This window comes from Gobio gobio (assembly GCF_949357685.1).
Source record: "Gobio gobio genome assembly, chromosome: 1".
NCBI lineage: Eukaryota > Metazoa > Chordata > Actinopteri > Cypriniformes > Gobionidae > Gobio > Gobio gobio.
Genome location: NC_137097.1, coordinates 63,090,515 through 63,104,970, shown reverse-complemented (window position 1 = coordinate 63,104,970; position 14,456 = coordinate 63,090,515). Strand labels below are relative to the sequence as shown.

Genomic DNA, 14,456 nt, shown 5'->3' with positions numbered 1-14,456 from the left:
GTAATGGGGTGCCCCCTGAAGGTGAGCTCTGGTGCGTGAGTGGATGGAGCTGGGCGGAAGTTAAGCTCGCGGCCCCTTTAAAAATGCGGTGATTTTCCCGTTCACTTCCGTTTTTCCTCTGGCATGATAGGCAGGTGTTGCGCAGGTGCATCTCGAGAGCATTCTGGTTTGCATTAAGCATTGTGCTCGTTCAGCGCCGTGGACCTGTAGGGCTGAAAATCCTCTCATTTTGGGCCTGAGGGTGTTCAACCGCATCGACGCATTTTGGGGGTACGTCACTGCATATGATTGTTGCCGCATTATTAATTTTAGCAGTGGCACTTATTAATGGTGGCCTATTTATTTAGCGTGATCCAGACAGTATTGGTGGATTGTTCACCACTCTTACCGAGGGCCGGTTAATTCTGCTGCAGGTAGGTTTTATGTGACTTTGTAAGTCGTTTGTTACTGAATGTAATTTTAGATTCTATATTTGTTATATAATTACAAATGTGGGTAACTATTTTATAGAAATCGGTCTGCTGCTGTTTTGCTGCTGTGCTGTGCGGTGGCTCGTCACTGCGTCCCGCAAGGTTTCCTTCAAGTACACACGATCGTGTGTGTGGGTGTATGCCCAATCGCACCAACCTGAGTTAACGCGCCTCTTTGTGAGCGCGTCTTCCTTGGTGAGCGCGTCCTCTTCAGAGCGCGTGTTCGAGTGAGCGCTTGCGTGAACGCGTGGTGGAGTGTATGTGTTGAGACCATTTGATGTTATGTTTCCTTTGTGATGGATTTTTATTGTATTTTGTTTCTTGTGTTGTCGTTTTATTTTCTTTTTGTGTTTTGAACACTGTGAGTGGCCATTGTCACCTTTTTGATTGTTTATCAATTTCTAACCATCAATAACCATTAAGGGCTATTATCTACTGTGACAGGAAGGTTTATATTTATTTTGCTTGTTTGTGTGGATTGTGGTGTTGGTTGTTTATTTGGGTGTGCTTGATTTCGTTTGTTTAATTATTTGTATGGTGTTAATTAAGGTTGTGTGAAACTTTAATTCTTTTTTTCTTTTTAACCTTCCCTTCATAAGTGTTGAATTATTTATTGGGATCTTGATATTCAAGAGATACATTCACAGGTGGCCACGGGATGGTAACGTTTTGTTGTTGTTGTGTGTAAATGTTATTTGATTTTGTATATTTTCTTTTGAAGTTGTTTTATGTATGGTTATCCTTTTAAACCTCTACGAAAGGTTGATTAAAGATTTGATGTACACATCTCTGCTTGTCTTTTCCATTTGTTTGGGAGACCTGTAGTTGAACATTTACAATACATATATTTTATATTTGGCGGCGGTAGCCTCCGCCACATTTGGCGTAGTCAGGCAGGGTCTGGTTTCAAGCAGAGGTGTGTGCTTCTAATTCTTGGATGCTTGGTTGCTGGTTTGAAATTAGAAGTGAATTTTTTTTTTGTTTTGTGTTTTTTGTGTTATAAATTTGGATGTTGTGTGAGTATCTATTTTACAGCAGCAAGGCAGCAGCGGGCAGTGATCAAGGCAAGCTTTCTCGAGACTGGTGGTTTCGTAAAATTCCAGTGAGTAAGGTATTTTTTTCTCCCCCTCTTCTCTTTTTGCGTTTTACTAATGGAGAGTGAGTTGGAAGAGCTGCGACAGCAGGTCCAGTCCCTGCAGTCGGAGAATGAGCAGTTACAGCGTCAAGCTAATTCTGCAGCAGGGCCCTCGGTTAGTGCTAGCTCGGCCTCTGACACAAATGTTCGTGCCCCCAGTATGGTGGATGCCCCCAGGCCCATAGCAGAGCGTGTTATTCTCGTCCCTAGAGAGAGACGATGTCCCATATTTAGTGGAAGGGGAGATGAGGATGTGTTTGAATGGGTGGAGGAGATTAAGAGTAATTTACGGGCTCGGAATTTATCAGTAAGGGAGGAAGCTCTGTTTATCCTTGATCATCTAGGGGGGTCTGCCAGAAGTGAAATTAAGTTTAGATCAAGGGAAGAGCGGGAGGATCCAGAAAAGGTGTTTTCTGTGTTAAAGGAGTTGTATGGCTGTGCGCACTCCTATATTTCCCTTCAGGAGCAGTTTTTCTCACGTAAACAGGAACAGGGGGAGTCCTTACAAGACTTCTCACATGCTCTTTTTGCTTTGATGGAGAAGGTGGTACAATGCGCTCCAGGTGGTGTACCCAACTCAATTACTTTACTCAGGGATCAGTTCGTAGAACATGTGACTGATAACAGCCTATGCCGTGAGCTTAAGCGCTATGTCCGGCTCCATCCACAGTCAACCATTTTGGATGTAAGGAAAGAGGCAATTAGGTGGGTTGAGGAGGGATTTCGTCCTGATGCACGGGAAAGAAGTTACTCTGTTCCATCTCTCGCTACTCAGTATAGAGTCCAAGGACATAGTTTACCTCCCAGTGCTAGAGAGAATCAGACCGAGTTGGTTGAATTGAAGGAGATGCTGAGGGCCCAACAAGAGCAACTCAACCAGCTCACTCAAGGCCTGCAGCAATTGCAATCTCGGCATGCGTTTAATCAGCCTAGGCGGGTTAACCCTATTATTTGCAGGCGTTGTAACCAACCAGGCCATATTGCTCGAAATTGTGTTTTGGATTTTCATAGATCTAGCGAGCAGCAGGCGTCTTTGTCACAGAGGGGTAACTCTCTGAATCCTAGTAGGCCGACGGAAAACTTCAACCCCCTGAATTGATGAGCCACACTTCAGGAGGGGTAGCAGTTGGCTCTCTGCTCTCTGAATTTGGTGGGAACCAGGCCATTTTTAAATTATTAGGTAATTGCCCTTCTGTCACTATTACTATGGGTGGGGTAGAGGTTCCTTGTTTATTGGACACTGGGTCAATGGTGACCACCATTTCAGAGAGGTTCTTTCTCCAACATTTTGAGCCTTGGGGTAAAGAAAAGTTGCATAGTTGTGGGTGGTTGCAGTTGCGTGCTGCAAATGGCTTAGATATACCATATCTGGGCTATTTGGAGTTGGATTTTGTTGTCCTGGGGAAGAGAATACTGAACAAAGGGGTACTTGTTGTGAAAGATCTGTCCCATTCCTCCTTACCCGGTGGGTTCCCTGGGTTGTTGGGCATGAATGTTATTCAGGAGTGCTATAGGGAGTTGTTTAGTCAACATGGGCAGAATCTTTTTGACCTTCCTACAGTGAAAGAGACACCTGCGTGGCATTCTGCCTTGCAGTATTGTAAGAAGACTGAAACTGATGCGTGTAAGACCACAGAACGTCTAGCTAGGGTTGGAGGTAGAGAGGGGTTGCGAATCCCTGCCGATTCATTGCGTTTTGTGCCTGTTACATTCTCCGTATCAGTAGGATCTTCACCTGTGCTGTTGTTTGAGCCTTTGGGGAAAGAAAATCCGCTTCCTGCTGGCCTATTGGCCTCTGTATCTCTCGTACCAATTGCCCGAGGGGTGGCTTATGTACCTATAGTTAATGTAGGGGAACAGGATGTCCTACTGCAGCCTCATGTTGTGGTGGGCACCTTGTGTAAGGTCCAGACTGTTTTGCTGTCAGGTGGGGGTGATCTTGTTGTACCATCAGAGGAACAAGTTTGTCATCAAGCCACTATTGCATTGCAGTCTGTCAAAGTGGATAGAGTGGAGGAGGCAATTGAGAACATGGATTTGCTTCAATTACCTCAGGACAAACAGGCTCAGGTCAAGTCCCTTTTGCGCCAGTATAGATCTGTTTTTTCAGCTCAGGAGGGTGACTTAGGCTGTACGGAGCTCATCGTTCATGAGATTCCCCTGCACGATAGTGAGCCTATACGGCAGAGATATAGACGTCTACCTCCTTCAGATTATGAGGCAGTTAAGCAGCATATTCACCAATTGCTACAGAGTCAGGTAATCAGAGAGAGCTCCAGTCCGTATGCCTCTCCGATTGTAGTTGTGAGGAAAAAGGATGGTCAGATTCGTCTTTGTGTTGATTATAGGCAGTTGAACCATAAGACACGGAAGGACGCTTTTCCTCTGCCCCGGATCGAGGAGTCACTGGATGCCCTGTGTGGAGCCCAGTGGTTTTCCACATTGGACCTTGCCAGTGGCTATAACCAGGTTCCAGTGGCAGAGGAAGATAAGTGTAAGACCGCTTTTTGCACACCCTTTGGGTTATTTGAGTTTAATCGAATGCCCTTTGGGTTGTGCAATGCCCCTAGCACCTTTCAACGCCTCATGGAGCGCATGTTCGGTGACCAAAGGTTCCAGACGTTACTGCTGTATTTAGATGACATTATAATATTTTCGTCTACCATTGCACAGCACTTGGAGAGGCTGGAAATGGTCTTTGCCCGATTACAGCGGGAGGGACTTAAGGCCAAGTTAGAAAAATGTTGCTTTTTCCGGCAAGAAGTGGGCTATCTAGGGCATGTGGTGTCTAGGGAGGGTGTGTCTACAGATCCTGCCAAGATCAGTGCAGTGGCTGAATGGAAGCGCCCAACTAACGTAACTGAATTGCGGTCTTTTTTAGGATTCGCAAGTTATTATAGGCGTTTTGTAGAGGGGTTTGCTCAGTTGGCCTCCCCGTTACATCGCCTTGTTGCAGAACTGGTAGGGACAAAGAAGAAGAGGGGTTCTGGAAAACCGATTGAGAGCTGTTGGACTGAGGAGTGTGAGCAGGGGTTTCAGAATTTGAAGCAGCGATTGGTGTCTGCTCCTGTACTGGCATATGCAGATTTCTCCCTCCCGTTCGTGTTAGAAATTGACGCTAGTCATTCTGGCTTAGGGGCTGTGCTTGCGCAAGAAAAAGATGGTAAGATGAGGCCAGTGGCATATGCTAGCCGGGGACTTAGACCCACCGAAAGGAATATGCAAAATTATAGCTCCATGAAGTTGGAGTTATTAGCCTTGAAATGGGCTCTGACTGAAAAGTTTAGAGACTATCTCTTAGGGCAGAAGTGTACCATTTATACGGATAACAATCCCTTGAGCTATTTGAAGACTGCTAAACTCGGTGCTTTAGAGCAACGCTGGGCTTCCCAGCTAGCAGTGTTTGATTTTGATATTCGATATCGTCCTGGCCGCACTAACGGTAATGCAGACGCTTTGTCTAGGCAGTACACCGTGGCTCCTTCTCAACAGCAGGAATATGGTACTGCTCTGCCGACCACTCTGGTAGAATTGTTGGACCGAGGGAGGTCAATAGAGGCAGTACAGAGCACAATCTCTGCTTTTGCTACAACCTCAAAAGTCGACTTACGACAGGCACAGGAGCAGGATTTGGTCATTGGTCCGGTTCTGGATTTCTTTTCTTCCAAAGTGTATCCGAATAAAGAACAACGTCAGTCTATGTCAAAGAGATGCTTGGAATTGCTTCGTCAGTGGAGCCGGTTGTTTGAGAGAGATGGCTTATTGTATCGTTGCTTAAAACTACCAAATGGGGGAGAAGAGGTGGACCAGTTGGTGCTGCCGGAGGTTTTGCAGGCAGAGGTTTTTGAGAAATTGCATGGTGCTCATGGCCATCAAGGGAGGGAGCGAACATATGAGTTGATCCGCAGCCGGTGTTATTGGCCTGGGATGGAGGCTGATGTTCGGAAACAATGCCAGGAGTGTAGTCAATGTGCAATTGCCAAATCAAATCAGCCACCAGCCCACGCTCCAATGGGCCATTTGTTGGCATCAAGACCTAATCAGATCTTGGCAGTTGATTTTACTACTTTGGAGCGGGCTAGTGATGGCAGAGAGCATGTCCTTGTTATTACAGATGTGTTTTCGAAATATACACAGGCTGTTCCCACACGGGACCAGAAAGCATCTACGGTAGCTAGCATCTTGGTTCATGAGTGGTTTTATAGGTTTGGTGTACCGGCACAAATACATTCAGACCAAGGTCGGAGTTTTGAGGGTGCAGTAGTCTCCCAGCTCTGCCAGTTGTACGGAGTTCAGAAGACTCGCACTGTCCCATATCACCCTCAGGGAAATGGGCAGTGCGAGCGTTTCAATCGAACCCTCCATGACTTACTCCGTACACTGTCCTTAGAGCAGAAAAGGTCATGGACTTGTCATATTGCGCAGGTATGTTTTGCATACAATACAACTCCCCACCAGACTACCGGTGAGTCACCGTATTTTCTGATGTTCGGGCAAGTCCCCAGACTTCCGGTTGATTTCCTGCTTGCAGCAGTGGACGAACCTGCCAGTGGACGAGTGAACGACTGGGTGGTTGAGCATAGAGAGACGCTTAAAGCAACCTATGTACGAACAAGGGCTCGGTTGGATAGAGCTGCAGAGCTTCGTAAGAAGCGCCACGGTCAGGTAGGAAGGGAATGTGTACTGCCGGAAGGTCGAGAGGTTTATTTGCGTGACTATGGTGTCCGTGGTCGCCATAAAATACAAAATCATTGGTCCAACGTGGTTTACAAAGTTGTTAGAGCTCCTAGGGGTGATGGTGGGGTATACACGATCGCTCCGGTAGACAACCCTTCCCGGGTAAAGCAGGTGCACATATCTCATTTAAAGTCAGTACCGCAGATAGCATGTCCTGACCATATGGTTGACCCAGGGTTAGAGCTATCAGGCAGTGATGAGCTTTTAGCCTCTACTACCGCAGTGGATGATTTGGACGTAGCCCTTATAGATGTAACCCCCGCTACCTCAAGTTCAGCAGAAGTAGATCTACCACTGGAGCCTGAGAGGGTTTTAGGAAGCCCGGTTGGAATGGGGATTGCAGGCCCTATGTCGGTTGTTGATCCCTCCCGCCAAACAAGGGAGGGGGGTCAGCGTCAAACAACTCGGGTTAATGCTGGGAAACATTCGAACCCTTAGTGTGACCGAGTTGCAATGGAACAGTTGCCCTTTTCGCCCATGGTTGTAGGTTGTATCATCGGGACGATGATAGAAAAGCCAGGGGTAGAATGTAATGGGGTGCCCCCTGAAGGTGAGCTCTGGTGCGTGAGTGGATGGAGCTGGGCGGAAGTTAAGCTCGCGGCCCCTTTAAAAATGCGGTGATTTTCCCGTTCACTTCCGTTTTTCCTCTGGCATGATAGGCAGGTGTTGCGCAGGTGCATCTCGAGAGCATTCTGGTTTGCATTAAGCATTGTGCTCGTTCAGCGCCGTGGACCTGTAGGGCTGAAAATCCTCTCATTTTGGGCCTGAGGGTGTTCAACCGCATCGACGCATTTTGGGGGTACGTCACTGCATATGATTGTTGCCGCATTATTAATTTTAGCAGTGGCACTTATTAATGGTGGCCTATTTATTTAGCGTGATCCAGACAGTATTGGTGGATTGTTCACCACTCTTACCGAGGGCCGGTTAATTCTGCTGCAGGTAGGTTTTATGTGACTTTGTAAGTCGTTTGTTACTGAATGTAATTTTAGATTCTATATTTGTTATATAATTACAAATGTGGGTAACTATTTTATAGAAATCGGTCTGCTGCTGTTTTGCTGCTGTGCTGTGCGGTGGCTCGTCACTGCGTCCCGCAAGGTTTCCTTCAAGTACACACGATCGTGTGTGTGGGTGTATGCCCAATCGCACCAACCTGAGTTAACGCGCCTCTTTGTGAGCGCGTCTTCCTTGGTGAGCGCGTCCTCTTCAGAGCGCGTGTTCGAGTGAGCGCTTGCGTGAACGCGTGGTGGAGTGTATGTGTTGAGACCATTTGATGTTATGTTTCCTTTGTGATGGATTTTTATTGTATTTTGTTTCTTGTGTTGTCGTTTTATTTTCTTTTTGTGTTTTGAACACTGTGAGTGGCCATTGTCACCTTTTTGATTGTTTATCAATTTCTAACCATCAATAACCATTAAGGGCTATTATCTACTGTGACAGGAAGGTTTATATTTATTTTGCTTGTTTGTGTGGATTGTGGTGTTGGTTGTTTATTTGGGTGTGCTTGATTTCGTTTGTTTAATTATTTGTATGGTGTTAATTAAGGTTGTGTGAAACTTTAATTCTTTTTTTCTTTTTAACCTTCCCTTCATAAGTGTTGAATTATTTATTGGGATCTTGATATTCAAGAGATACATTCACAGGTGGCCACGGGATGGTAACGTTTTGTTGTTGTTGTGTGTAAATGTTATTTGATTTTGTATATTTTCTTTTGAAGTTGTTTTATGTATGGTTATCCTTTTAAACCTCTACGAAAGGTTGATTAAAGATTTGATGTACACATCTCTGCTTGTCTTTTCCATTTGTTTGGGAGACCTGTAGTTGAACATTTACAATACATATATTTTATATTTGGCGGCGGTAGCCTCCGCCACACTTGTCCGGGACAAGTGGATTTTTTGAAGGGGCAAGTGAAAAAGAATTTTACTTGCCCGACGGACAAGTATCCTGGTTAAAACGTCAAAACAAAAAATAACTAGGGAATCACCAAAGTGCAATAATGATTCTGCATTCAGTGTAAGTGGAGATCGATAGTGGATAATAATATAAAACTAACTGACGATAATAAGGTTGTCCTGTTGAGGCTCGCACAGCCTCTCAAGGAGAAAATCGAAAACAAATGAGCACCGCTCATAAAGAGAAACTCAGTTAACATACACAGTTAAAATTGTGTAGTTTTAATATGTATAACATATGATAGGCCTACAGTTAAGCAACATCACACTATCAAGAGTGTCGTTTTCCTGAAAACCATCACGACTGAAAATGACACTGATTTCATACGCCAGTTCCATAAACAATTAATTAACATCAAGTCACTTACATTTTAGATGTAATTGGACTGTTTTTGTTCTATTTCAGCAGCGAAAATAGTTCCAAACAAATATGACAGCAGAACCGTAAGCGTGTTACTGAATGATTCAGCATTTTAATGAATCGGTTGAATCAAAGATTCAATGACCTGTTCATAAACGACCGCCAAATTCTTGAAAGAATCAGCCGTTTCACTGAATCGACTCAATGACTCGCTCATTAAGAGGGTCACCTGCTGCCACCTACTGGTGGTTTAATTTCATCTTTCCAACATTTCTTATTTGTATATTCAAAAATATTTAAAATAATCTCATAACATTATTTAATGCAGTTGTAATTTTTCAGTGTAAATGATTTAATTTGATTGGTAACAGCCTATAGTGTCTTATTCTAATTTCATTTATAGATCAAATTTAAGAATATAAAAGGGAAGCTGAAGCATATCCTATATTTAATAAGATTATGGAAAAATGCCCTTTATAAAAAGGTAAAAATATCACAAATATGCAGATTTAAATATGTCAAAGCTGATTGAACACTGGTGAGAATATTGCTTCAGAATAGATTATATTTACAAAAAAAATCCGGACAAGCTAATTTTTTTACTCGGACAAGTGAATGACAGATTTACTTGTCCGAAGGACAAGCGTGTGAACAGGCTTAATGTCGAGCCCTGTTTTAAATGTTTAATTTTTACTTCTAAAATGTTTGTTACATGAGTTTAAATGTTGTAAATATGTTGTAAAATATTGTATACATCTCAAAACTGTAATATATGCTGTATTGCTTTACTCATCGACAATAAAGGTCATTGTCATGTGTAGCCGGTGCGGTGGTTACTGATGTAATTAATGGGCGTGGCCAGGTAGGGAGAGGGTTTTTAAGTAGGCACCTGAAGGGAGATCTAGAGACGGGGTCCGATTTGTTGTGTGGACGCGTGTGGTCTGGCAGCACTTCCGGTTTTTGCGCGGATGCGGTCTGGGTGAGCAGATGCAAACATTGGGCTGTCCGGCAGTACTGCTGTGGCTGAGTGTGCACGGACATGGTCTTGTGAGCAGTGCACTGCAGATGCAGAGAGCGTGGGTCTGCCTGCCGTTAGTCACGCCCGTTTTCATGTGATCGTGAGTTGGTGGCCGTGTGGCAGGCTTAGTTGATCGCTGTTCCTCCTGTGTTTGTTTTTTGTTTCATTTTCCTCAGCTAGCCAGTCCCCGTATGTGCGCGCTGTTTGCCTCCAGCGCAGGGAGAAATGCGTATGTTTGTACTGAACTGGACTGGCTAGTGAGGTGCTCTTTTTTTCTGTTGTCTTTTTATTTGTTTTTGTTTGTATGCCATTTCCCAGCCTCGTATTACCAGCCAACCTTTTTACCCATACTACCGTATGGATGCTTGGAAACCACATTAATTCATCTGCATAAGATTTATGGTTGCCGTGGAGTGTACCTTTTCCTGGTTTGATTTCTAGTTTCGTTTGAGTGGTTTTCCTTTGGTGTAATATGATTTTTGGGAACACTTATGTAATTTGTTTTTCTCTTTATTTTGAATTATGTGTGATTTAAGCTGGGATTGTGTGGGGGTTTATGGAAGGTTGGTTGGTCATTGACATCTTCGAAGGGGGAATTTAACTGTTTGTTATTTGTTGTATTTTTCTGTGTTGATTAAATTCAGTTTGTTATAATTATTTTTCGTATAAATAAAATAAGTTATTTTTGTGAGATTTGTGTTTTTTTGGTCAGGAAAGTGGTCGCCCTTGGTTACAATTTGGCGCAGTCGGCAGGGTCAGACTTTCTTTTCCCTTTTTTTGTGGTATTAAAGGCTGGGAAGTGGTTAGTGTTATTGTTTTTTTCTTGTTTTTTTCTAAATTTGTAGGGAGGAACAGCGGTCAGCTCGTAGGACGACTGCTTCTGGGGACGTTGGATTCGTCGGCTGCAGTAATGGCGGAGGAGTTGCAAGAACTACGAGACCAGTTAGAGCAACTGCGACTGGAAAATGAAAGACTCAAACTGCCTCAAGCTGAAGGCATGGCAGGTGCAGTGTCAAGTTCGGACTCAGAAAGGCAGGGGCAGCGGCGTGAACAGGCTATATATCTGCCTAGAGAGAGAAAATGTCCTAAATTTTCTGGTAAGGTGTCTCCCGGCTCTCCTTTGTTGGAGGATTGGATTGAAGAGGTGGAGAGTTGTATTAGGGGTAGATATATGTCCGAGTCAGACAAAGCCATGTTTGTCTATGACCATCTAGAGGGGGAGGCTCGGATCGAAATCAAGTTCAGGCCTGAGGAAGTTAAAGAGAATTCCACTGAGATATTTGCAGTGTTACGTGAATTATATTGTTTTTCTTCCCCTTATGTTATCCTGCAACAACAATTCTTTGATCGAAAGCAGAAGGATGGGGAATCTTTACAAGAGTTTTCGCATGCTTTGATGGACCTTATGGATAAGGTACGAAAAGCTAACCCTAATGCTGTGTCTGATTATCAGGTAGTTCTGCGAGATCAATTTTGTGAAAATGTTCAGGACCATACCCTTCGTAGAGAACTGAAAAGGTTGGTGAGGCAGAATCCTTCTTTGACCCTCCTTGACCTACGCAAGGAGGCAATGCGTTGGGTGGAGGAGGGACAGCCGCAAAGAAATAGATCAAGTAGAGTAGTTCCCCATTCATTTGAAACTCAAGTAGTGGCGACATGTGATGAAAATCGGGTTGTTAGTTCTGAATTTACAGAATTGAAAGATATGGTCCTACGACAGCAGGCACAATTGGATTTGATCCTTAAAACTTTGAGTACTTCAGAAGGGGTTGCAAGTAATGTCAATAGAGTCCCTAGGGGCAGTAGATTTCGCAGAACACCTGACGGCCAACCCATATGTATCAAATGTAATCAAGCGGGTCATATAGCGAGATATTGTACGCTCAATATACAAACCAAGTCTGTGCCTGTTTCGGGTTCTAATGGTGGGGTAGTTACTGAATCTCTTTTGTCGGCGGAAAACTAGAGCCCTCCAGGGTGCAGAGCCACACACTGGAGATGGGGACATTAGGCTCAAAAGTTGATTCTCAAGCTTTTTCTAGTTTAGTAGGGTCTTGTCCAACATTAAATGTTAAAATGGGAACTGTTGATGTGTTGTGCTTATTAGATACAGGATCTATGGTTACTACTGTAACTGAGAGTTTTTTTAACCATCATTTTTTTGATTTGGGTAAAGGGGGTCTCCATGACTGTGCATGGTTAGCGTTGAAAGCTGCAAATGGGATGGATATTCCTTGTGTGGGGTATGTAGAACTGGATGTTAGTTTATTTGGGGTCACCTTACCCAAGAAAGGTATTTTGATTGTAAAAGATGCCTGTTCTCCTAGTATGCATGCTCAGAAAGAGAAGATTCCAGCTGTACTAGGTATGAATATCATTCGGGAGTGTTATTTGAATTTATTTAATGAACATGGTGTGGAGCTTTTTCAGATTCCCCAAATGCAAGCAGCTACAGCAGCATAGAAACAAGCACTCCGCTGTTGTCAAAAAATTGAGGCGGTGTCAAATTCTTCTTCTGTATTTAAGGTGAGAGTGCAGGGTAAAACCCCCATCCGTGTTGCTGCAGGTACCATGACTATTGGCGCTTTTCCACTGCACGGTACGGCTCAGTATGGTTCGGTATGGTTCGCTTTGGCGCTTTTTCCACTGCATGGTACGGCTCGGTACAGCTCGCTTAAACAGTACCACCTCGGTTGGGGTTCCAAGCGTGCAGTACCGATACTAAAATGTGACGTGTAAACACTGCAGATCACTGATTGGTCAGAGAGTATCGTCACCACTAGCGTCATTGGATTTGCGACACCAACCTGCTAGCAGTAACAGCCAGGCAGTATCGTTGGCACGACTTGAGAGGAAAACTTGTTTAAAAAAACTAAAAATATGGCTGAATCTTGGTCGGTAGATGAGGTGCAGACGTTCCTCTCGTTGGTAGCCGAGGAGCGGATCCAGCGAGAGCTGGATGGGGCAACACGGAATGAGAGAGTTTTTCAGGAAGTCGCTAAGCTGTTAGCTGCACACGGCTACCGCCGGACATTTAAACAGTGTAGGGACAAGTTAAAAAAACTTAAAAGCGATTACAGAACCATAAAGGACCACAACAGCCGGAGTGGTTCAAACAGAAGAAATTGGAAGTGGTTTGACCAAATGGACGCTATCTATGGCAGTAGACCGGCGAGTAATGGACGGGAGGGTGCTCTGGACTCAGCCACGGCGTTGATGGAGAACATGATGGAGGATGGTATGTTGTGTTATGTTAACATTCACCATCTACTTAAAAGCTTACTGTTTACATCTATACCTATTTAATTGTTATTTTTGTTTATGGTCAGTGTTATTCTGGATTTGCTAGTTTGTTCTATGGTGTGGTAATTTGTGCATTAATTTTTTTTGTACCCATATTTTGTTTTTGTTTCAGATGCTTTGTCTACGGTTGATTCGTTAGCACTTTCTCCATGCTCTGACGCCTCAAATTCGGTTGCAGCAGTGACGCCACCAGCACGATCACCAACACCAGCAAACTCCAGCAACAGTACGACACCGGAGCGCGTGGTCTCAGGTATGAAATGAGTAAAACACTCACGTTTGCAAATCATAAATCTTGAGTAATGATGATTTGAATGACAGAAATAATATATAGCATGTATTGGCAGCATTAGATATATCACAAAATGTGTGTGTGTGTGTGTGTATATACATATATATAAAACTAAAACTATTAGGGCTGCGCAAAATATCAAAATATCGCAAATGTACATATCGCAATATGCATATCGCAAGGGTACGCAATATCTGAATGATTATAATAGACTACTTCAACATTGTGAAAAGTGTACGTTTTAGGTTTATACATATGTATGTATGTATGTATATGTGTATATATCTATATATGTATGTATGTATGTATATATGTGTATATATGTATGCATGTATGTATATATGTGTATATATGTATGTATGTATATGTGTATGTATGTATATATGTATGTATGTATATATGTATGTATGTATATATGTATGTATGCATGTATGTATATATGTGTATATATGTATGTATGTATATATGTGTATATATGTGTATGTATGTATATATGTATGTATGTATATATGTATGTATATATATATATATATATATATATATATATATATATATATATATATATATATATATATATATATATATATATATATATATATATATATATATATATATATATATATATATATATATATATATATATATATATATATATATATATATATATATATATAGTGTGTGTATATATACATATATATAAAACTAAAACTATTAGGGCTGCGCAATATATCAAAATATCGCAAATGTACATATGAAAAACCAAGACATTTCTAACTTTTGTTCATTTTTGTCCAGGCAAGAGAAAACGGAGCCAGCACCATCAGGAGCATATTTCTATTTTAAGAGAGATGCAGGTGGCTGATATTCAGCAGCAGGAGCTGAACCGTGCACAGAGGGAGCGCCATGTGCAGATGGCAATCGAGGAGGCCCGCCTAGCCAGGGAACAAGAAGCGGCCTTAAGGGCAGATGAAAATGCCCAAACGGCTGGATTCAATCAAGCCTTCCTCAACGTTATGGGGATGCTTGTACAGGCAATAAGTGGCCGGCAACAACAGAACTCTCTGCCTGATTAGAAACCCATGCGGTACAAAAAAAGCTGTTTTGTGCACTTTCATTTTAGAAAGTTCTGCACTACGTGCATGTTTGCACGTAAAAAAAAAAGTTGACTGACATTTTCAAATT

The 14,456-nt window shown here is 42.9% G+C and overlaps 1 protein-coding gene across 1 annotated transcript in view; it reads right to left on the bottom strand.

The window, feature by feature from the left end:
* The window catches only part of LOC307137043 (vascular cell adhesion protein 1-like), a 28,670-nt gene that overhangs the window by 3,884 nt on the left and 10,330 nt on the right, over positions 1 to 14,456 (bottom strand). The gene's annotated exons all lie outside the window — the stretch shown is intronic.